Below are 22,455 nucleotides of genomic sequence, written 5' to 3'. Positions count from 1 at the left end.
TCAGTCACAAAAATTAGCTTTGGAGCCGGTGGTTTCCCACTGACTGCCTCTGAGGAGGCTGGAGATAAGACTTCCTCTCCAGGTCCACCCACTGGGAAATCATTAGAGCAGCTTCCTTGAGGACGTGAGCTCCCTATAACATGCTGTTCCCAGGCACTCCCTTCTCTTGGATTGCCTTGGTATCATGGAAATGTGATCCCCCCCTACCCTCCCATAATTAGTATTTCATTCTCAGGCAAGCTTGTAGGTTGCTGTGGTGTGCTAGAACAGCACATCTTAGTCCTAGACTCCGGAGACTGACCTGACCATAATTCAATCTATATCAAGCCTGCGATTCCTTAACCATACAGCACCACCACTTCTACCATCTGGTGACACGGCTCTGAGAAACAGCAGAGACGAGAAACCTATTTGTCCTTAAGCAGCTATCTGTTTCCTTTTTGAACATTGGCAATAAAACCCCAGCCAAGTGCCAGAGCTGGTCCGTTTTTAATTTTCAATTCAATTAAGCGCCTAAGAAAAAGGATTTGCACTTGGCAGTTGCTGCCTGAAGGTCCTGGTTGAGATAATCACCCCCAGGAGCCACTCGAGTAAGCGAAGGGCAGAAGTTTCATCTGTCTAAAGCCTTCCTTTATTTCCCCCTTGCCTCTCTGTCTGCTCGTTATTTCTCCCTTTGTTTCCCACATCCTCCTGCTGAACCTGTTCTCCAGTCCCTATCCCCAACGGGGATTTCAGCAGCACCCCTTCAGGAAAGCCATCCTCGCCCTGTCCCACCTCCACCCTCCCACTCCTCCACCGACCTTCTCCCCATCGGGCCTCAATCTTGAAATATTTCATCCTAGGTTTCAGATGAAGCAAGGTGCTGGGCTGGAAAGCTCCTCAAGCTTTTATAAGAGCACAGAGTAAGGCTTAACCCTTTTTCTCAGACCCTTTTATTTTTTAACCATACACAATACAGCAGGGCTGTTGGTGACCCTGACACCAGCCCCAGCTCTGCTCATGGGACAGCCCCTGTTGGCAGGACCTGGCCAACCTCGGAGGCCCCACAGAGTCCCGCTCCCCTGCCCCAAAGATGTGGCAAGGGTGGAGATTTGGGGGTTGACAGCCATTTGGTCTCTCTAGATCTTCTTAAAAGTGGAGCCTGTCCAAATTTCCATGCTTAAGTATGTTACTCACACATACCTACAGCTCTAAACAGATTAATAATTAATTGGCACTAGGCACTGATGATCCACAGAAAGCTTTGCAGAGATGTTTGCTCTAAAGAAAAAAAATAAACAACAGATTTTTCCTCATCCTTGAAGGGTCCTCCAGTCTGTTAGAAGCAGTAGAGAAGAGACTGCCCTGTAAGGACAGATAAGGTCAAGAAAGATCATAAGACAAGGGAGGAGCAGGACTCTGCAGCAGAGTGATTCCCATGGGCAGTCTATATATCTCCTGTGACATACAACATATGTAATTGTCACCTCACCTCATACCTACAATTTAAGGGCTCCTGCTATGTGGTTTGTGCTAGCAGCAGTGCAGTATCCTGGTGTCTCCTCTGCAGCAGGACAGGAATCCCTGCATCCTATGGAAAAAAGAAAAAAAAGACAGAAAGACAGAAAAAGAAAGAGAAAGAAAGAAAGAAAGAAAGAAAGAAAGAAAGAAAGAAAGAAAGAAGGAAAGAAAGAAAGAAGGAAAGAAAAGAGAGAGATCAGTGGAAGGACAAATGGACTTATACAGGGAATAAACTATGTGGAAGCCTCTTGTCTCATCCCTGGACTACCAGATGTAAGTCTCAGTTATCTACTCTTCTTTTAAACAAAGCTTCCATATCTGGCATGCAGCTGTGGAGCTGCAGACAATGAATTTACATGAGGAGAGCTCCTAGCAGCTTCCACGCTTCTCTGGCAGATTTGTACAAACTGGATATGACATTACCAGCAGCCAACCACGTCTTGCTCCAATAAACACTGTTATTTACTATTAAACTAAAGGGGACTGGCTCAGCAAGGGCTAGGGGAATGACTAGTGTGTGAAGTAAGTCAAATATGTTGGTTTTACCCAGATATACGCTGTGACTGTAATAAGTTTAAGGTGGGAAAGGACACGAGACAGTTCTGCCTTCAATTCAGAAAGCTGGATTTTGGAACACTAACCCCAAAAGAACAAATACTCTCAATATGCACCTTATACTCGAACAAACTCTACAAAAGTCCTACTCCTGCTATTAGGTTATACTCTACAAGATTTTTCCACATTCTTCCCATTTCCTCACCAAGTAGCAAGACACTGGCTGTGCTTAGGCCCAGGCCTAAGGAACATAACAGCTCTGAACTGTCAGAAAGAGTATCCCAAGTAGGATACTCTCAAAGTAGCCAAGAAGAGGAGCCAAAGGGTTTCTAGATATGTGATTCAAAAGGTGTTTCTCAAGGAGGGGTCAGATAGGGCTGAGTTGCAAGGCCTTACATATGTTGTGGAATACCAGGGAGCTGAGCGCAGTCTTGGGATTAGGAAGCAGATGTTGTGGAGAGTAGCCCATATACACCCGGAAAACTGACCTCACAGGAAGGATAGCCTCATTACTAGCAGGTTTCCCATGAAGAAAATGAGACAAGGTGTTCCCATGTGCCTCAATGAGCCATGCCTAAGCCTGAGACGGGGGATCAGGCAAAGGGGAGGGCTTGGAGGGGGCTTCTCTGGTGGCCACTGAGGCAGTACAGTAGTCCCCATGCCCTTGGCAATTGGGTCCCAGAGTAAACTTTCTGGCCTAGCCTTCACAGAGCTATACATTATTCAAAAGGTGCTTCTTTCTGTAACCGAAAGTTCTCACAATATACAGTACTGTCATTATTCCCAGTCCTTACCTCCCCATATTAAAATCATAATCCCTTCCGTCATCTCACCCTTGGCTCAAACAGGCCATGTGACAAGATATATTTAACTGCGTTTCTATGAAATCTCAAGACCATTGTCCAAAAATTTAGCTCATATCTGCTTTTCAGTGCAGTGGATATTGATGTGCCTGACAGGCAGTGGTTTCATCACAAGCAAGCTCACTATAAATATTTTCAACAATGGCAGGACAGAGCATTCAGAGAGGGAAGACGATAGCAAGCTAGAAAGCTATGACACATGTCTCTAAAGCTTGTACTGAATTTCAGCTTTCCATGTACATTTGGAGAGCAGACTTCAACTCTGAGGCAGAAAAACAGGTTAAGAAAGTAAATGGGCAAAAAGGGATTGAGTGACTCACATGGACCACAGATCTCCTCAAATCATGCTGGGATCCCACTCTCCTTTCCTACTTGTGCTCCCACAGAGCCACCCACTCTTATCCCATGGAAGCACTCCTTTCTGAGATTTTTTGCCTACAAGCAACATTGCCTAATTATCTCCTTTTTTTCCATGAACAAGTCCCAGCTACTTAGTGTATATCTGCAGGGAGATTTTCCTGATTTGAGGGATATCCCCCCCACAAACTCCACAAAGATGCTTCTCTTGAAACTGTTCAAGGTAGAAGATCAAGGCTGGTACCACAGGCCAGTGGGAGGTGATAGTGTACCTTGACGGGCCTTAAATAAGGAGAGTTTCTTCATGGTGTGACATAGTGAAAACAGAAAGTCAATGAAGAAACCCAGAGACTGACAACATCAAAGCATCAGACTGGGAAACCAGACTCTCCCCTTGGAGTCTGGACATAATCCTGGGCAATGTGCTCCAGGTGGTCCTGCTTAAGCAGGAGGGGTTGGGCCAGATGGCCTCCAGAGGTCCCTGCCAACCTCAACCACCCTGTGATTCTGAGATTCTGTGAAATTATCTTAGTAACACTACTTCAGATGAATACCTGGGGTACAAAACACTTGTATTTGTCAAAGCCAGAGAAGTGCTGATTCAGGAATCAAGATGTGATCTAACAAGCCTGTGGCTAAACATTTTAAATAAGTAGATAAGCAAAATGACTAGACTGCAGGCATCTTACTCAGAAAGATCTAGAAAGTGGCTGAAACCAGAGCTGATGACCAGCGAGCAACTCAGTTGCATTTTCCACAACATTGAAGCATGTAAGAAATTCTTTCTGGCCTACTTGACCTTCATCAAATAGCTGAACATCCATAGGAATGTCAAGGAGAAACAGCCTGAGATGTTAGTTTGGACAGGGAAAGAAAGTCTGCTACTGAGAGGGGGTTCTGAGGTGATCCTGGATTTCTGTAGAGAAGGTACTTCAGCTAGCCATGATCACCCATTTTCACAGCAAACTCTTTGCATCTGTTCTTAAAGCAATGCATTTCTGCACATTTCTATGCTACATTTTCTTCCACAGCTGAGTTATCTGGCTTCCATATGAGGATGTCAAATGTAATAGCTCTACAAAAGTCAACAGATGACAGGCACCAATTCTATCTTATCAGCCAGTCCTGTCAGAAAAGATTAGATTGGTTCCACATGAGTTGTTCTTGACAATTTCACCTTAGTTGTACCTTCCAGTTGTTCAACAATAACTTTATAATTTCTTCCAGTAGTTTTTAGGAATTGAAGTTAAGCTGACCTGGCTCTATCTTTTCCCTTTGAAAATTAATTGCAGCATTTTCCTTTTCCCATTTATCTAGGGCATCTTGCACTTTTCCAAAGCTCTCAACTACAGTACTGGCAGGCCCTGAACTGATGGAGGGCTTGAAACACACGTCTGTGAACTTCATCAGACTCCAGAAACTTGAAATCTATCTTATGGACATATTCTCTTTCCCTTTGTTGTCATCTGTCCTTTCTACAAAAAAAGGGAAAAAAGAAGTACCCAGGGAAGTACAGTCTGGTCCACTTTACTTCCATCCCTGCTAAGGTGAAGGAACAAGTAATTCTGGAAATCATTTCTAGGTACATGAAAGACAAGAAGGTGATCAAAAGTAGTCAGCATAAATTCACAAAGGCAGATCATGCTTGACCAACCAGTTAACCTTCTATGATGAAATAACTAGTAGATGAGGGGAGAGCAGCGGGTATTATCTATGTGGATTTCAGTAAGGCTTTCAACATTGTCCAACATTCAACAATGTCAACATTGTCTCCAATAACAACCTCACAGAGAAGCTGAAGAAATATGGGCTGGATGAGGAGTAAGGTGGATTGAAAATCAGATAGAGTCATGCTCAGGGGGCTGTGATCTGTGTTAGCAAGTCCAGTTAGCAGCCCATACCTAGCAGTGTACTCCAAGGTCAATACTGGGTCCAGTACTGTTCAACATCTTCATTAATGACCTGGATGATGAGGCAGAGTGTACCATCAGCAAGTAAAGTCTGGAGGAATGGCTGATACACCAGAGGGTCATGCTGCCACCCAGAAGGACCTGGACAGGCTGGAGAAATAGGCTGACGTGAATACCATGAAATTCAGCAGTGGTTCCCACTGCTGGTTCCCATGCACCAGAATTTGCTGGGGTTCAACAGACTTGGCAGAGAAAAACACAGAATAGTCCCAGAGCAGAAGAAATGCACACAGAGCCTTTACTCAGTCATCCAATACCTGATTTCACACTTCTTTTCCACGGACTCCATGAGTTCAAAAAGGGAAACTAACAGCAGTTATGATGCCACAAGCTTCACAGATTTCTTTGCTGTCCTTTGTATAGTTTCTTCCTTAAAATATTTCCTGCAAAGAGTCTGATAAACTGTTTACTCTCTTCCAGGAGATTCTTTAATCTCTTCCAGGAGATTCTCTTAAAAGGCTCTGACAGTGCTAAGCAGGGTGTTGAATCTAATTTTTTATAATAGGATCCCCTCTTGACTTAAAGACATATACATTATTTGTAAAAGAATCCCAAATGATCAACATACAAAGCCCATAAAGCACATTTTTAAAGCTCTTTTAAGTGTGCAGGTGTTAATGTTGTATTCTACTTTATAAGTTTGAGGTGTTCTCAGGGACTTGTTTCATGCATGCTTCAGGGCAAGAGCACTGCATAAATCTGGTGCCAGGTGTGCAAATACACATAAGAAAATTCAACTCTGAAAACCCTAGAATTGTATAGTTTAAGCCCAGAAAGGCTGAAAGACAGTAAAGGTCCAGTCCCATCCAGTTGAAAGCACTGGTGTGATTTGTGTCTTTCAGCTTCGTGACCACCCAATGGATAGGACTGGTGACTACACTCTTTACAGCTTCAGGCTGTTGAGATGCACAGACTCATGCTCTCAATTATTCCTTTTTGCAGCTGCACACATTATCAATATGGTAATGTCCAGCTGTATGCGAAAATGGACAGTGATATAAGTATACATATAAGAGTTTAACACAGATATCATTTAAAATGGAGCCTGCTTGGCAATATGGTCATCTAGAAGTGAAGGCAAGGAGACAAATAGCTGACTGGAAGCACTGCTCAAATCCCTGGCACTAGCCTGTCTTCTTTATTTGCTTTATTTCAATAGCTAGAAGTATAGCCAGGAGCTTCAGTAGCCAGGAGCTCACCAAGTCTTTGCTGAGACATCTCTTTAAAGGTGATTATCCAAAAATACAAGGGTAGAAAAAATTAAGTGGAGCAGAAAATTCTTGTAAAGTTATAATCAGCTCTGTGAAAGCCTGCTGCAAAAATACAGATCTCCCTCATAAAAGTTTTGCATATCAGATTTACCCACTCTGAGATATCAATATCAGCAGAACTTTGGGTCCAATATATTTTGGAAAACATCCTAGAAACAGGTTTAGGATTTCCCAAGCACTCCATGCCTCAAATATAAAAACCTTAGTGTTTGTGTTCTTTCAAAAATATCTCTTGGATAAAATACCTTATTTTTACAGCAGTTCAATATGCTGTGGCAGTTAATATTTCCTCAATATACCAAACTTATTTCTGATGTAAGCCAAGGTCATAAATTCATGTTTTCTGCATGGATTTGTTGAAAGGTTTTTACAAGTATTTATTAAAGTCCATCTTTCAGTGTCATACACAACTGGTTGAGGCTCTCTGACGTTGCCTCCAAAAATATGGCTAAACAATGACAGATGTAGAGCATGTATCCCAGCAGTCACTCCTGGAAAGGAACCAAGGAAATTAAGGAAGTCTATACTTATCCTGAATCAATTTCTTGCAAAGAATAAAGGCAGTTAAAGCTGATTTGAAGTTTATTTCAGAATGAAATGAACATTGTAGAAAAGCACAGACTGAGCATGACCCTCTGCCATTCTCCTGGGAGCACAGGACCAAAACCAGTCAAGAGCTGTGTCATATGAGATATATCAGCCAGCTACTTATGCACTGCTGATCCATAGCAACTGACCATTCATACACTCTTTAACCTTCACCTGTTGCAAAGGAAAATGCATCCACATAAACCTTCATGAAACAAAGCTACTTATGACAGTTTTGATTATGTGCCCACACCTTTCCTTCTTTCACAGGCATACAATTCATTGAGGCAGCTTCTACTCCTCTGGAAACACTCAAAACTTGCAAGGGACCCTATCGGACTTTTACTGGAGTAGTTTTTTTTTCTTACTTCTGTTTTCCTGACTAAATACCCTCAGGCTCTTGAATGATTGAAACCCACTAAGAAAGACAGATGGCCTTTTGATAATTTCTAATGGAATGTGTAATCTGGGATTCCCTCCTGTGCTGAACTCTGTGACCCAGAATGAATATGTGCAAATTTCAGAATTCTAGTTCAATAATTAAATGGAAATATAATTAAGTAATTGAGCTGTTCTACTGCAAACTTACAGAGAGAGCTACTAGTATTGGAGTAAAATGGATGGTTTTACATGAGCAATGACTTCAGTACAGAATCATGTATAGAACATATGAAAATATATTTATTATTAATATGTTATTAATTATATATTTTTAATATATTCTAGTTTTTAAGACAAAGCTACATGTAAAGTAGTCTCCTTTCCAAAATAGTTAACTAATTGCATAGATTAGCAGGGTCACTGGGATACTCAAATGCATTATGGTCTATTCTTTCACAAGCAATTAGGAGCATTCAATTTAAGAACCAGTCTAAATGGGCTCATTTTACTCCATTATTTCAATCTAGCTAAGAGTAAATCAGTGAATAAATCAACATTTCACCATTAGCTGATTGTTATGGGATTAACAGGAAGCTGATACTACCAAGCAGTTCTTTATAGATTGGCACTCTACTATAATAAGCCTTGTTCTGATTAAGCTGCCAGTGTGCTTTTATATTATTTTATATTTTCAAGTGCTTCTAAAAAGTAATGGTGACTGAAGAGGATACTGTATGTGGCCCACATAAAGCCCATAATGCTTCTTACTGTTCCACACAAGGTATTTGTTGGCTTCTTCAAGCTCCTCTTTACAGTATTTCTACTATGCATGACAAATTGGGCTTACTGGCTGTTTGCAAGTCTTATGAGTCTTTTGGTGCTCAAAACATGACTAGGAGGAATTAGCCACAATAAAGGCTTCAAGCCCCAAAGAGTGGCTTCCTGAGCTAGAAAAAATGAATGCCCTGCATGCTGTGAGCAATAACACTTTTCCCTTTATGTAGATCCACTCATGGAAGAAGAAATAAAACACTTATCCTGCACATTTCACATGTGTAAGCATCTGACAGCATGCTCTAGGCAGGCTCTGACCTGTCACATACAATATAGGTAGGATTCAAGTACAGTCATGGGAATATTTATGGAGGCCTTAAGATGTACTTAATACTTTCAAAGTGTTTGACACTTCAGCAAAGATGCCTCTTGCACAGGAGCCAGATGAGTTAACAAGAATTAGAGTATCAGAGGGCATTATTTGGTTTGCTTTACCTTTTCTGCCCCAATTTCCCCACAAAAGTTACACATAAGCTTTTTTCTGTCAAAAGAGCATCAGATTATGTAAAAAGGCAAAAGGAAATCTTTAGCAAAACCACAAGATGAGCTGCTCAAAAATATTTCAGTCCACAGGTGATGGCACACAGTAATGAACAAAATTACCAAATGTTAACAGCTTTCTTAAGTTTCAGGAACACTATCAGGCCAGTGCAGTAAATGTAAAACCTACCAACAAAATTTCAGAAACATCAGTGAACAAATGTCCCTTAGAACAGGACCATCCTAATCCAAGGGCCTGTGTGCATATACATGTCATCCAATGTCACTGCAAACTATATGAATGAACCCAAATAACCCCCGTAAACCAGAATGAATTCACATACGCAAGAACAGGACTATCTAGTTGCCAGTAACAGTATTTCACAAAACAGCCGCCCCATCTTCAGCCTCTTGGTTTTCAACCTTAAAGAATATCTACAAAATTCCATAAAAAATAAATCCTGGAAACTACTACTCATAACTTCAGTGAGTACTAACAGTCATAAACTCAAAGACATTACTAGTTTTACAATACTTCAGACTCTGGATGGTCCTTCCACAGAAGCTTTCTGGCAGGGCTATTTCTGTATTTCACACTGAAATCTTATTGGGTGCAGATGGGCATCACACCACAACTGCCAATGTGAAAAGAGAGCAACTGCCCAAATTGCAATTTCTGCAGACCTGGATTCTGGGATGAGGGACTGGCCTAGGACCAGGACCTCTGTGGATTTGCACAAGGGAAGCTGAATTACAGATCTGTCTTTGGCTCAGGTGTGAGGCAGGTTATCAAGTGGCTTGGTTCTTTCAAGAAGTGAGCAGATACGGACATCACCAGAGGCACAGCTTAAGAGGCTTTGGAAATTTCAGAAGAAAATACCAAAGTTCTCCTGGGGTTTAGGAATCTTCAAGGCTTACTGATATCCTTCGGCCCAACTGTGGTTCTGAAGGCCAAATCAAACTAACATCCAAGTCATAGAGCCATTTATTGGATCTTGTCCATTACTGCCCAGACTTGCAGCTATGCTACGTGGAAGCTGCCCATAACAATGTGGGCAATGAAAGTGCTCTTTAAAAATAGCACAGACAGGTTGTAGAGAGAGATGTTATCTACACGGGTGTGGTCCCACCTTCAGACGTTCTGAAAATTTGCCACCTCCATCTTCTTCTACAAGGCAGCTGATTCACATGTTTCTTTATCTCCCATATGACACTTTATTGTATCACTATGTAGGATGCAAGGACACTGAATTGCCATTTCTTTATCTATGTTGTGTAATGCAGAGGAAAAAAGCGGTCTGTTTCAAAAACACAACAAAGTGTTCTGAAAGTATTCACTTTCAGAATAGAAATTATTTTGAGGAAAGGCTTGTATGTTTCAGTTTAGAAAGCACTTAGCATATTCATGTTGGCAAGGGAAAGATGGATAGATACCATAGTAACGTAAAATAGAATATACACCCTCCCTAACATGAAACAATTCAAGAGAATATAAAATGCTAAAATAATAGAAATAAGAATATAGTTTATTGTTGCTTTTTCAGTTGGAACAGAATGCTACTTCTCCCAGATCATAAGCTAATTATTACCTTTTTGAAACAATGCAAAAAATAGCAGTTTAGAAACAGATACTGTCTTTAAAGATTAATATAAAAAGGAAAATACTAAGACAGAGGGCAAATATTTGGAATTTAACAAAAATAAGCCAACATAAATGATGCAGTGATTGAGATATACCAGGGAGATTTGTTTGAACCACACTGACCAGGTACACTGCCTTGCCTGCTCTGTCTTCCATAATTAACTATCTTATTAACTAGACAATTGATTCACTACTTTACTGATTGATTGTTGCATTCACTGTCTGTTTCTGCTTTTTGTTTTGCTGTCAAATTTATCAGTTTAATTGCACAACTTTCTCCCTAAGTGATTCATTCCCCAATCAACTCCCTCTCTCCCAGACGAACCGGCTTCTCACCCTGCTCACCGCTCAGCTGCATCCCGAGCCTTCACCTGCCTGATTCCCTTGGCATGTGCGACAAGCTGAGCGGCCCCTCGGGGTTCAGATTACGGGCTCTGTGTGATGTTTTGGACATTAGGAGAAGTGGTATTTATTCTACACGTGCCCGACGCAAAACTCCATTGTAAATTGGCAGCGATCTGCTTTTTGGGGTATGGGGGTGAACTGGAGCTAGGAAAGGCTGCAGTACGGGGGTCATAAAAAGCCAGTGATTCTCTGTTCATATGGATACCTCATTTAAACAACAGGCTTGTGTAGGTGACAACTATGACTGCTGTCATACTGCCCAAGGTAAAACTGCTTTCCAAGTCTTAATTACCAATGACAAGCAAATCTGCTTATTGCAAGTCCAGAGGAGGACACTTTGACAGCCTGGCTAGCTGGCCAGCTAAAAAGGGCAGCAAAAGCCACTTAAAAATTAAATCAGCTTGCTTACAGCCTTGTCCCTTCATGTATCGAATATCTCCACGGAGGGAGGCTCCACCACTGCTCTGGGCAGCCCTCTTCAGCATAATTTATGCCTTATCTCCAGTCAGAGTTTCCTCTGGTACAACTCATGAAGTTGTTCTGCTTTCACTGTGCACTTCCCAGGGGAGCTGGGCTCCACCTTCTCTACAATTCCCCTTCCAGTAGCAGAGGGCAGCGGTTGGATTCCCCCCTTACCCTTCTCCTGTATGCCATGTGTGCCAGCAACATGACAGTAGGAACATTGGCAAGGGGAAGTCCCAGAGGGGATGGAGAATTGACCAAACCTTTCCCATGTGTTCTTTGCCAGGTGCAGGACTTTGTTCTTTCCCCTTTACTATTTGTTATCGCCAACTTTGTGTCCTTTCAGCCGCCCCGTCTCCACTCCACCATCTATATCCACAGTCCTTCAGGTTTTCTTCATTTTCTACATATGGCCTCATCTTCCTCCTCCTCTTTCTATGTAAATTAAATGACAATGTGAGCTATAACAGGTAACCTTTTTCATCCTCTTGTCTACAATAGTCAATACTCCTTATTTCAAAAGAGATAGCTTCAATCACTATATTTTTGTTAGTTTCCTGTCTTAAGAAATTGAGTTTTAGGCAGTTACATTGTTTGCTACTTTTCCCCAACATTCCTTGAACCCACTTGTTTTTTCAAGCAAGTTTGAAGGACAAGTGAATTCCTACAGGTTTTGAGGAAGCCCACAGTCAAGCAAAAACAGGACACAAGTTAGTGCTCCCATTGGCAGAAAAACAGCCCAAGCACACAGATTATATATCATCTGGCAGCCCGAGCCGCAGGCACACTGCTCCCACAGTGCTCCCACAGTGCTCTCTGGTTCCTGCTGAGCAAGAACATCAGAGGGAATACAGAGGAGAGCCGAGTAATTGCAGAGGGGTATCTTAGATGAGAAGGGACACAAGTCTGTGGGAAATTCTGCTGCTTGGAAATGGCTTGGCTTTTAAACCTGTGAAACGCTGCACAAAGATTCAATTGCATGGAATATTTCCAGTGGCAAAGCTACTCCCAGGATTTTACAAATGCCAGATTGGAACTATTTACTTAAAACTTACACTTACACTGTTTCAAATTCATAATTGAATATTTAAAATAATAATAATTTAAAAATGAAGTCTAAAATCATTTAAAACAGCACTACTGTTGATCAAGTGCCTTATGTGAATTTGAGAGAATAGCTACAGGCAAAAGCACTATTGAGTAACACATACATATCTTTACCTGGAGAATATTCTCTCCGAGTTTAGTGGTATTACACTTGGCATTAAAGTTAAGCATGTGGAAATTAGTATGCAGCACCAGAGACTAGTGTTTACTTTTTATTTTAAAACAACCTTTAGAGGCAAAAAACTTAACAGTTTCATTGTGAAGCAGCAGCAAACAAGAACTGCTTAGACAATTCCAACCCACTCAGTCAGTTCAGGTCATGTTGTTTCCAAAAGGCAGCCAAGATCCAAACCAAGCTGTTGTTTTATGCTCATATCTAAGTATCCTAAGGAAGGAGCCCCAAAGGCTCCTCAATGACTTGAGTGCCCCAGCCCCATTGATAGGAGACAGTCAGCGTCCCCTGCACTGGGGGGAGGAACTACTCAGTTTTCCCAGGTGGAGGAAATGCACATACAGTTGGCCTTCTTTGCAAACACTTGCCTCCCATTTTGTTTTGTTTTCCTTTGTTTTCTTTTAGCATAAATGCATGTCTTCCTTATGGCAAGGATGCTGGTGAAACCATGGCATGGACCCAGGCTCTCTTTTTTTACAACATCCGTGAACATTTTAAACTGGAGATTTCCTAGAGCAAAGTCATTTCTCTGTAAAAAGTGAAATTTTAGGAGGTGTTAGGAAACAAACTGAAAATGGAACCACAGGTCTTTCACATTTTAAATTTAAGATGATGGAGTGTGAACATTTACAGACATTTCAACTTACAAATAACTTAATCAGTAAATCACATTTAATTCTTTTACATTTTTTTTTCTGCTCTCTCTACGTTCACACCTGAACCTCCCAGGCACTTCTGAGCTCCTCTTCCAACATCACCCTGCCTTCCCTGGGGAAAACTCCCCAGACCAAACCCTCAGGCCTCTCTCTGAACACAACGCTTCTTCTTTAGCTCCAGCCACCAACTTCAACTTTGGGAACTCAGCAAATTAAAGTGCTTCGAATTACAGTATAAAAGACTACGTGCTTGAAACAGTATCTGGGTGCATATGACTAAAGCAGAGCCCTACCCTTGCTGTACACAGCCACCTCCTTTCTCTAGGTACTGACAGGTTTGCCTTTGGATTACAAACTCTCTGTTTTACGAGGAAGATTTTGAAATCCTAGGGAAGGACCCGAGATCCAGCCACCTCTGCACAATTTCCTCCCAGTGGGGATTTGCCCAGATTTCCCCCAGTTCAGGAGAAACACGGCCGCCCACAGCCCTGGCAGGGGAAGACCTTCCTCCTGCAACCACAGCCCCCAGGCCAGGGGTGTGTGGAAAACATAATGCAGCTCCCAGGATTTATTTTTTAGTAGCAAAAGGGGTCGTTTAAAAGACATTTCTCTGTTGCTTATCTACTCCTTTTGCGAATACAGATCAGTCACTGGAAAACATGTTTACAAGCAAGCTGTAGTGCATCGCAGGCTCTGCAACTTTGGTGGAAAAACTGAGTAAGTACATATGTAACTAATCTTTCTTCTTCCATGGGACCAGCTAATTACCGGAACCAGTAAAAAAGTCATCGTTTTAGGGCCAAGCAATTTTATTTGGTATATTTTGTTTTCCAGACAGAAAACGTATTGTTTCTCTAAAATTAAGGACAGATTGGATGTTGATGCTGTGTGAGGTCTGCACAGGACTGGATGTTAGATCAGATGTGGCTAGGGAAAAAGAGCAATGGGCCTTCTTTGGCTAAGGTGCGCCAGATTATTATTTTTTTTCCTTTTTAATCTCCAGCCCTTCACAAAGCGCATTCGTGTTCAAAAAGAGATGTTTTCATAAGCACGCTTTTTGTGTACGGCAGTGCTTCAGCTGTATACCAGAAATTAACAGTCATCCGTCTGAGATCTGCCTTAATGACTAATTTCCCTACCGTAGAGTTTAAAGTACAAAGAACTGCAACCGAATTGCAGCACCAAGCTTTCAGTTGCTATGCAACACCCCTGTCGCAGGTCTCCCTTCATCTTCCAGCGCTTTTACTCCAGCTCTGTTCTCCACGGATGAAAGTTATGCAATGCTTTCTAGATACTTAGCAGCAGATGTATTAAATTTCTAATCTGATATAAACCAGACTGCAATTTTGTACCGAAAAAGTCACATCGATGAATTTAATAATGTTTTAAATTATAGTCTTTGATAGCAGAGTATCTAGTTTTCAAATTTACATTATGCTGATTTTCCTGGCGTATGAATCAGCAACAACTCCCCTTTGTCTATGTCTTCTTTTAAGTGTACGGGGGATTTTGCCAATGTTTTGTGGGGGGAAAGATCTCACCAAAACTTTGCAAGCCACCTGTTGACATACTAATTGGCAGCAAACGCAAAGCACTTGCCGATGGGGAAGCAGAGAATAACGCCGTGAGTCCTGTAATGATGGAGAGCTGCTGGTCACCCTGTCCCCTTCCTGCTGGCTGGACAGGAGATACGAGCTAATAACTCTCCACTTGAGTTGCCGTAATGATCAGGGGCAATGGGTTTTGCTATCAGCTGAAGTCAGGTTTGAAGCAGCAAAGAAGACATAAATGCTTTGGTAGTGTTCAAAGAAACTGTGAGTCACTGAGTTGTCTATGCTGTTGCCTTTTAGTTCAGAGAATATCTTCCTATTTTGGAACAGAGCAATTTAGCATTATTAGTGAACTGTAACCAAGATTTAGAGTAATCTAGACATGCTAATGCAGCTACGCATTCATGCAAGGCTCCAGAGTAGCTCTGAATTGGCATAGGCAGCCATTTCGAAGCACAACAGACACCAGTCGTCCAGAAAATAGTGCTGTCACATACATAAAGATGATTCCCCTTGCTTCTCCCTATGTGGATGAAAGCATAGGTTCTCTTGTGGTGGTCCTGAAATCTGTTTTGAAAACATGAGTCGAATTCTGTAAACTAGTGGAATTTAAGCAATTTCATGTGGGGTGAAACTGGTGTTAAATTTTGTCTCTGCCATGGTGATGAATATTCATAACTTTTGTTCTGCTGTTTGGGTAATAGAATTGCATACTAGGGGTTTTTTTTTGCAACAAAATACGTTTTTGAAAATAGTCTACTTACAACATTTAAATTATGTTCAGAAATAGTCCAGATATATGCTGCCTACATATTTATTTTCCCTGGTTGTTGACCTGAGATGTATAACAAGTTTTGTGTGGGAATGACGACTCTTTCAAATGAAATTTTAGGCTTTGTAAGGCATAAAGCCTAATAGTCTGAAGCCTTTTTTAAAGGAAATAGCACTTTTAAAAGTTAACATATTATAAAGTGGGATTTGGTTTTTCCCACTGAAAACTTCATTCCGCTGCAGAGGAAAGTGCAGATGAGTCAAGAAAACAGAATAATTTTCATTGCATTCAGAGCTTTTGAGTGAAAGCTAATGTTTTCCCTGGTTCCAAGAAACATCATGTAAATCTTCTCCTGAGCAGGCTTCCACATGAGCCACTTTGTTTTTTCATGAGCAGCTTCTCCTCCTCCTCCTTCCTCCCATCGGTTGCCCAAGACTGGGCCACCCCAAAGCCATCTCTGCGAGCTCCAGCTGCCCCGCAGCCCCACGCGTGTCCCCTCTTTGCCCTTCAGTTCCCATGGAGAAGAAATGTGTTAGGCTCAGAGAGGAGCCCTGCTCAGCCCTGGCAAGGGCGTCATACACAGCTCAGAGCACACCCAACGCTGACTTCAGACCTGGGCTTTGTTGACATTAAATGTTGAGCAGACTGCCCTCAAAGCAATCCAGATCAGAATGGTCCTCTGAGCATTTTGCATCCCATATTTTTCCTCACAACCATTCCTATTTTTTGCATCATTCTTTTTTCGTAGCTAGGCTCTGTAAAAAGTCACAGCTCCCATCTGGGCACATAGGAAAGGTTTCCTCTCTGTTGCTGTGTCATCGCTGCTTTGCTGATCAGTCATGAACCCTGTGCATTATATATTCTTTAAGCAAGTCCAGGGAAGTGCAATCAGTGTTCAGCTGATAAAGTCAGCAAGTCTGAATGTAAAATCTGCAGGAATTCTGACTTCAGTTTGGACTGACAAAATACAGCAGCTAAGAGTATATGACAAGGCAGGCTGAGTATGATACACAGGGGAGAGCGTGATACATAGGCTTTTGTTAAGGACTGTTTAATTTGACAGTGACCACCTATCAGCAGACATTTTCCCTTGCTCTGAAGAAAACCTTTATCCTTACTCTTTTCTTTAGTTTGTTTCCTAAGCCTAGGATTCACTTCTGCAGTTAATAGCCCATTAGGTGGCTCTTAAGCTTCCAGTCTCTGCGAGGGCCACGCCAGGGGTTTTAACTCAGCACCTCCCAAAGCAGCTTTTTGGATGCTGTTTTCCCTGCTCACTCTGTCCGTGGCCCCCCAGGCTTGTGGGACACCTCAGTGCACACCAGGTCTGTGTCCCTCCTGCACTAAAAGAGCCAGGGCAGATGTTTCCACCACAGCGTTCCCCCATGTCCCAGGCCTGGCACATGAACGGGGAGGTGACAGGTATGTCATGCTCGTGTCCTGTTCCAGATAGGAGAAGTACAGCAAAGCACAGCCCCAGGAGCAGCAGGGGCCATCACCTGGATGGATGGGGCCAAACTGGAGCCCATCTTATTGCAAGCAACCCATCGCCTTCATCCTCAATCTAGCTTGCATGAGATCAAATACAATAGCTCTTGGCCCTGTTTTTCCCTGTTTGCACCTACACTAGTGAAAAAGTAGGGGAGGCTATATATGGGCTTTAACACTGACTTTCTGACATCCACAGTTTGTTACCTCCCTTTCCAGCTCCCGTGCAAACCAGCAGTCTCCCAGATGATGCCCAGGTAAGGCTCAAGAGACAGTACGTGCCGTGGAGGCTTTCCATCAGCAGCAGAGACACAGTTTGCCATACGGTTTGACTTCACGGCCAGTGTGAGAGCCCTGGTCTGCCTGGTTCAGGGATGTAAGCAGATCATAAGAAGCTTCTATGCACGGAGCTACCAGGTTTAGAAGCATGCAGCTGCCAACATTTGCTGTTTCCAGGTTGTTAATCTTGACTCAAGAGCTGGCTGCATTCCAGCAATGCACAAAATCTTTTCCTTGCTATATAGCAACGTGACGAGCTGTTGGGCTTTACTGTGGAAAAGGTGCTATCATGTACAACTATGTGCCCCCCCTCAATTAAAAATAGTATTAAAAAAAAAAATCACCGAAAGCCATCATGCCAAAAATATGTACAGCAACCTGGCAGTCATACTGTGCTTCCCATTTGTTTGTGACGCAGAAGCTGTAGTGCAGCACACTGCTTTAAGGATATCTAGGCACCAGTATGTATGTATGTGGAAATATCCACCTGCGTGTGTGCCCATGTGTTAAAGAATAGAGCATCTTGGCAGGCACTGTTGCATATAGTCCTGCCGCTCCTTCCTCTGTCATGCCAATATTGTACCATTTTAAATGCTATATTTCAGCCTACTCTATGCCATTTCTTTCTGGCAGAACCTTAGGAAGAAACAAAATTTCTTGCTCTCTGCTTAATCTCTAACTGGGGCTGGGAAACAAGCATCAGTGTTTCTGCTGAAAATCCTGGCAAAGACAATCACCTATGTGTCATTTAAAACAATCATGTCAGTTTAAACAATTATGGAAAGAAATTAGATCACAGATGTCTCTTCCAGTAGTGAAATAAACATTTAACTTTGGTTAATCTGTTATTGATCAGGTGAGAATTGATTCTGAATGGACAAGCAAGTCCATATTGGCAGTGAATGAGAAACACATCACATGAAGAGATAATAAAATGTGTAGCTTGTGAGACTTTCTAGTGTACATGATGAAGGACTATTTAAGAAAGATGTGTGGATATAATAAAAATATACAATGATTGACAGTACAGAGCCATGTAAGATAATTTTTTTATATAATTATGTTGTGTAAATTAATTATTTTCTTAGTTTGCAGTTACCAGAGCAGACTCAGAGATAAAAAATGATTGTGGATAACTTACTGGAACGCTGTCAAAATTATCCCCAAATCCTGGGAGTCTGAACACCACATATATGCTTGAAGTCTAGTTCAAAGTACCAGTTTTTAAATTTGCTCCAATTATTAACGAAAGACAAGAAGCAATCAGGATTAAGTGGCTAGAATTCCAATTTTATTTTTCTAAATATAGACAAGTAAGAACTAATTTTCTACCTTGGGCACCAAATTAACGCTTCAGTTAAACTATGGTAATGGTGGTAGTCTCTTTACTTAGAATTTTTAAATTTTTGCAATTGACTCATTTATACAAAGTAGTTTTCAGTAGTGACACTGTAACTGAGACAATATAAGTATTTTAATAATGTAATTAATGCAGGCAGTAATAAGGAAGGAAAGCAATTTTTACTTTTCTAGAATGGGCACTGAAATGAAAACTCCTAAGCAAAAATTGACTTTCCTTATTTAAAGAAAAGCACTTCTGATTTCTGGTGAGTGCTCACTTGTTTATTTTCAGCTATAAATATCGAGTTCCAAAACACGCTACATGTCAGTCAAACTATTGTTCCAATGAGTTATATAAATAAATGTAGCAATGTATTATTAAAATTACATACACATATATAACTTTATATGAGGGAAGCATATTTACAGTGCTAGCAATAATCTGACTCATATCAGAGACGGAATACAAACTGGACATGGGATTGCAACACAGGGATTGATTTACATATGCAGAGACACGTCTTTTTTTTGCAAAGATGTTAAGGCCCACCATCCCAGCAATATTACATTTCACTTTGGAAAACACAGTGCCAGGAATTTCCTGGCAAACCACAGAAATCTCATAAATCCCCAAATACTTGTTTTTCCTAGCATGTTTTTTTTTTTTTTTTTCTTCAGAAAGAAATTCAGCTCTGGATGGAGCACAGTCTTCTGATATGGGGCTAACCTTACAAAACTTGCAGTACGGAGAGTCTTGACAACAGACAGCTTCTGCTTTGCTAAATTCAGTGCCTGAAGGTCCTGCTTGCCAGAGACACAAAGGAAGGGTTTTGCCTGTCAAGTTGAGCTTATTTTTGTGGGTCAAAGTAAGAAACAAATGTGCCATGGATAGCTGTTCTTTGTTTATGAATATTATTTTGAAGTAGGAAGTCACAAAAACTGCATATTCTGGTTGAATTATTATTTAAAATATTTCAAAAATGAAGGCCTTGCCTATTCCACAGTTTGGGTGCAGATCAAAAACTTCCTTCCCCAAAGTAGCATCAGTGCCTTCACTGCATGTAATCATAGTGGTACCCAGGCTGTACTGTTTTGGGTCATGGTAACTGTGGTTTGGTTTTTTTGTTGTTGTTGTTTTTTTTTTTTTCTTTTTTTTTTTTTTTTTTTTTTTTTTTTTTTCCGGTGATAGGCGGTCCCAATGTTAGGACCATTGTGGGGCACCTGTAATGGAATACCTTTCAAGCTCTCTCTGTCCTCCAAGGCCCAGCATATTTCATACCATGGCTCCCAGCCTGCTGTCCCACTTGCAAAGTGGCTCACATTGGACAAAACTTTGAGAACTACCAGCCCAGACATGGGCGCAAGAATGTCCCTCACTGCCACAACAGTTTCCAGAGACATTTTTCCTGTATGACCGAAGTCGAAGTCTATTTTGCCTTACTCATGACCTAAAAATGCTAGATGGAGGCACTGAAAAATGTTCTCATTAACACTCAGGCTTGCTGGCTGGAGACAAGCAGGCTCAAGGTTTCTTTGCAGCGTAGTCCAGACTGATCTTTTCTCCACAAATATCTGTGAAGAATAATAATTTCACAGCAGTGGCAGTAGCAGGGTGTGATGAGAGAGCAGGCAGGAACTGGGAGGATGGTTCAAAGGAAGAGGTGAGTGCAGAGCCTTCTGAAACCCTGGTCCTCCCTGTCCACACTGCATATCTACTAGTGCAGGTGATTAGGATTCCCAGAAGTTTGTCTGCCCAGGCAAGCTGCTTAATGACAGTGCAAAAACCGAAGAAAAAATTTCCCATTGCTCTATGTCTCCTCTCTGGGAGCAGATACCCTTGGGCTCTTGGCTTTTGTTGCCAGCTGATTGCATTGCACAAGTTGTAAGCATTTGCTAATACAATATTGGCAACAGCTCCCCAGGGGTATGGACTGAGGCAATTGTTTGATTTATTAGTACCCATAGCCGAGGTGGGCTCTCACAGACACTAAAATCAGACCACTGAAGCTGTCATTCACCCACTGCTGGACATTGCTCCCCCAAGGCAGAGGCATCTGATCTGCTTATGTACCAGCTCCTGAGCTGCCATAGTTTCCAGTCCAGAATTAAGTTAAACTGCTTCATTTTTCCTTATCGTCTGTACCAGAGTAGCGATGTTCCCCTGTGGGCATTCTTCTTTTTCCTCATTGTTCAAAACTTGTAGTTTCTAAGTAAAACTGTTGACAAAATCAAGCAATATTTGGGAGAATCAACCAGGACGGTTGGTTTTCTCTCCTTCTAAACCTACACTGCTACCAGTCCTTGAGTTACCTAAGTGAAAATTAGCTTTGGTATTTCTGCACTACATGATTACACTGGCCAAGTACTCTGACTAATGAGTTCAGGAGCACTTGCTGTGAGTACGAAGCTCAAGACTGGATTGTCTTTTCTGAATGGTGGCTCCCAGGCTCAGCTACTTCTCTTTCCATTGCAACAAAATCTAATGGTATTTTACAATGAATGGCTGATCAGTCCTCTCAAAGGAGGTGCTGCTGTTCATATGTTGAGTACTTCACTTGTTCCTATTTGGTTTTATTTATAACAAATCTAAGAGGCTGCATTCCATTATTTCTAAATTCCTGAAAAAAAATAAAAATCTGCAGTACTAATTAGAGAATAGTTATCCCAGCTGGTAACCTTTTTATCTTTGCTGGATACTTCCATTTACCAGCAAGGCAAAAAAATAGATTACTGCTGTCACTAACATTACAGCAATCAAGTGTTGCAGGCTGCCAAACACCTTTTTTTTTTTCTCCCCGATAAAACTTATTTCCTATAATGAGAATAAATCTTTCCAAAGCACATTTTCTTTCTGATGTGAATAAGTGGTTTGAAACAGAAGCACACACATGCCTATGTGACGTCTTTTTAACATCAGATTTCTGGGCTCCAAGGAAACCAAGCATGCACACAATACACAGAACTGCCGAGGACAAGGTGGTGTGGTGGTTTTTTATTATTGCACTATAGCGACACTCTTTTGTCTATTCTGGGCCGTTAGATACCATTTTGAGATGCCTACTGGTTGCAATAGCTTCACAATGGTCTAAATTTAGGAAAATCATTATGCTGCCATGAGATGTGCTTTCTGAGGTGTCTCAAGGGAGGAAGGCTCACAAGAGGTGTCTCCTTCCATTTGTCACAGGCCATCCAGCTAGAAGGTTAAGAATGGAAGACCACTGTGGACCTGTTCAGGAAGAGTGGTCAACTGTCAGAAAAAATTAATCCAGTTACAAAAATGTTCCCTGAGCAGGTCTGCTACCAGGTTGTTGTCCCAGGACCACAGAGAGGCAGAGACAATCCAAGGCTTCCTGGGCAGGTGGCCGCAGGGCTCCCTGTCCCCCAGGACTGGGGAGGTGACCCCCCTCACTCAGGGGTCCTGCCACAGCATGAACTGGGGTGAAAACCTCCAGAATCACATTTGTTGCACATGGTACCTGCACTGTGAGAGGGTTTTATGAGAGCAAGGACAATGCTCCGGGGGTGCGTAGAGTAGTAGAGGATTTACACCCGAAAAAGCTTTGGGATTGTTGCTTTGCTTTATTTTCTCATCTGGGTGAAGGATAATTTTGAACTCTTTGAGTATGATTCAGGAGCCCAAGTCATTTTCCCTCTGGTTCCACCCATTTGAAAATGGACATTTTTAACCAAGCAACGAGCGCAAGCAGGTCAGCTGCTCCCAACTCCCCCTGCCAGGAGGCAGCTGCCCAGGTTCGAACAAAAGCCTCCTTGCAACTTAAATTCCT

This window comes from Cygnus olor, chromosome 1, assembly GCF_009769625.2.
Source record: "Cygnus olor isolate bCygOlo1 chromosome 1, bCygOlo1.pri.v2, whole genome shotgun sequence".
Taxonomy (NCBI): Eukaryota; Metazoa; Chordata; class Aves; order Anseriformes; family Anatidae; genus Cygnus; species Cygnus olor.
This window is presented reverse-complemented; position numbering follows the sequence as displayed.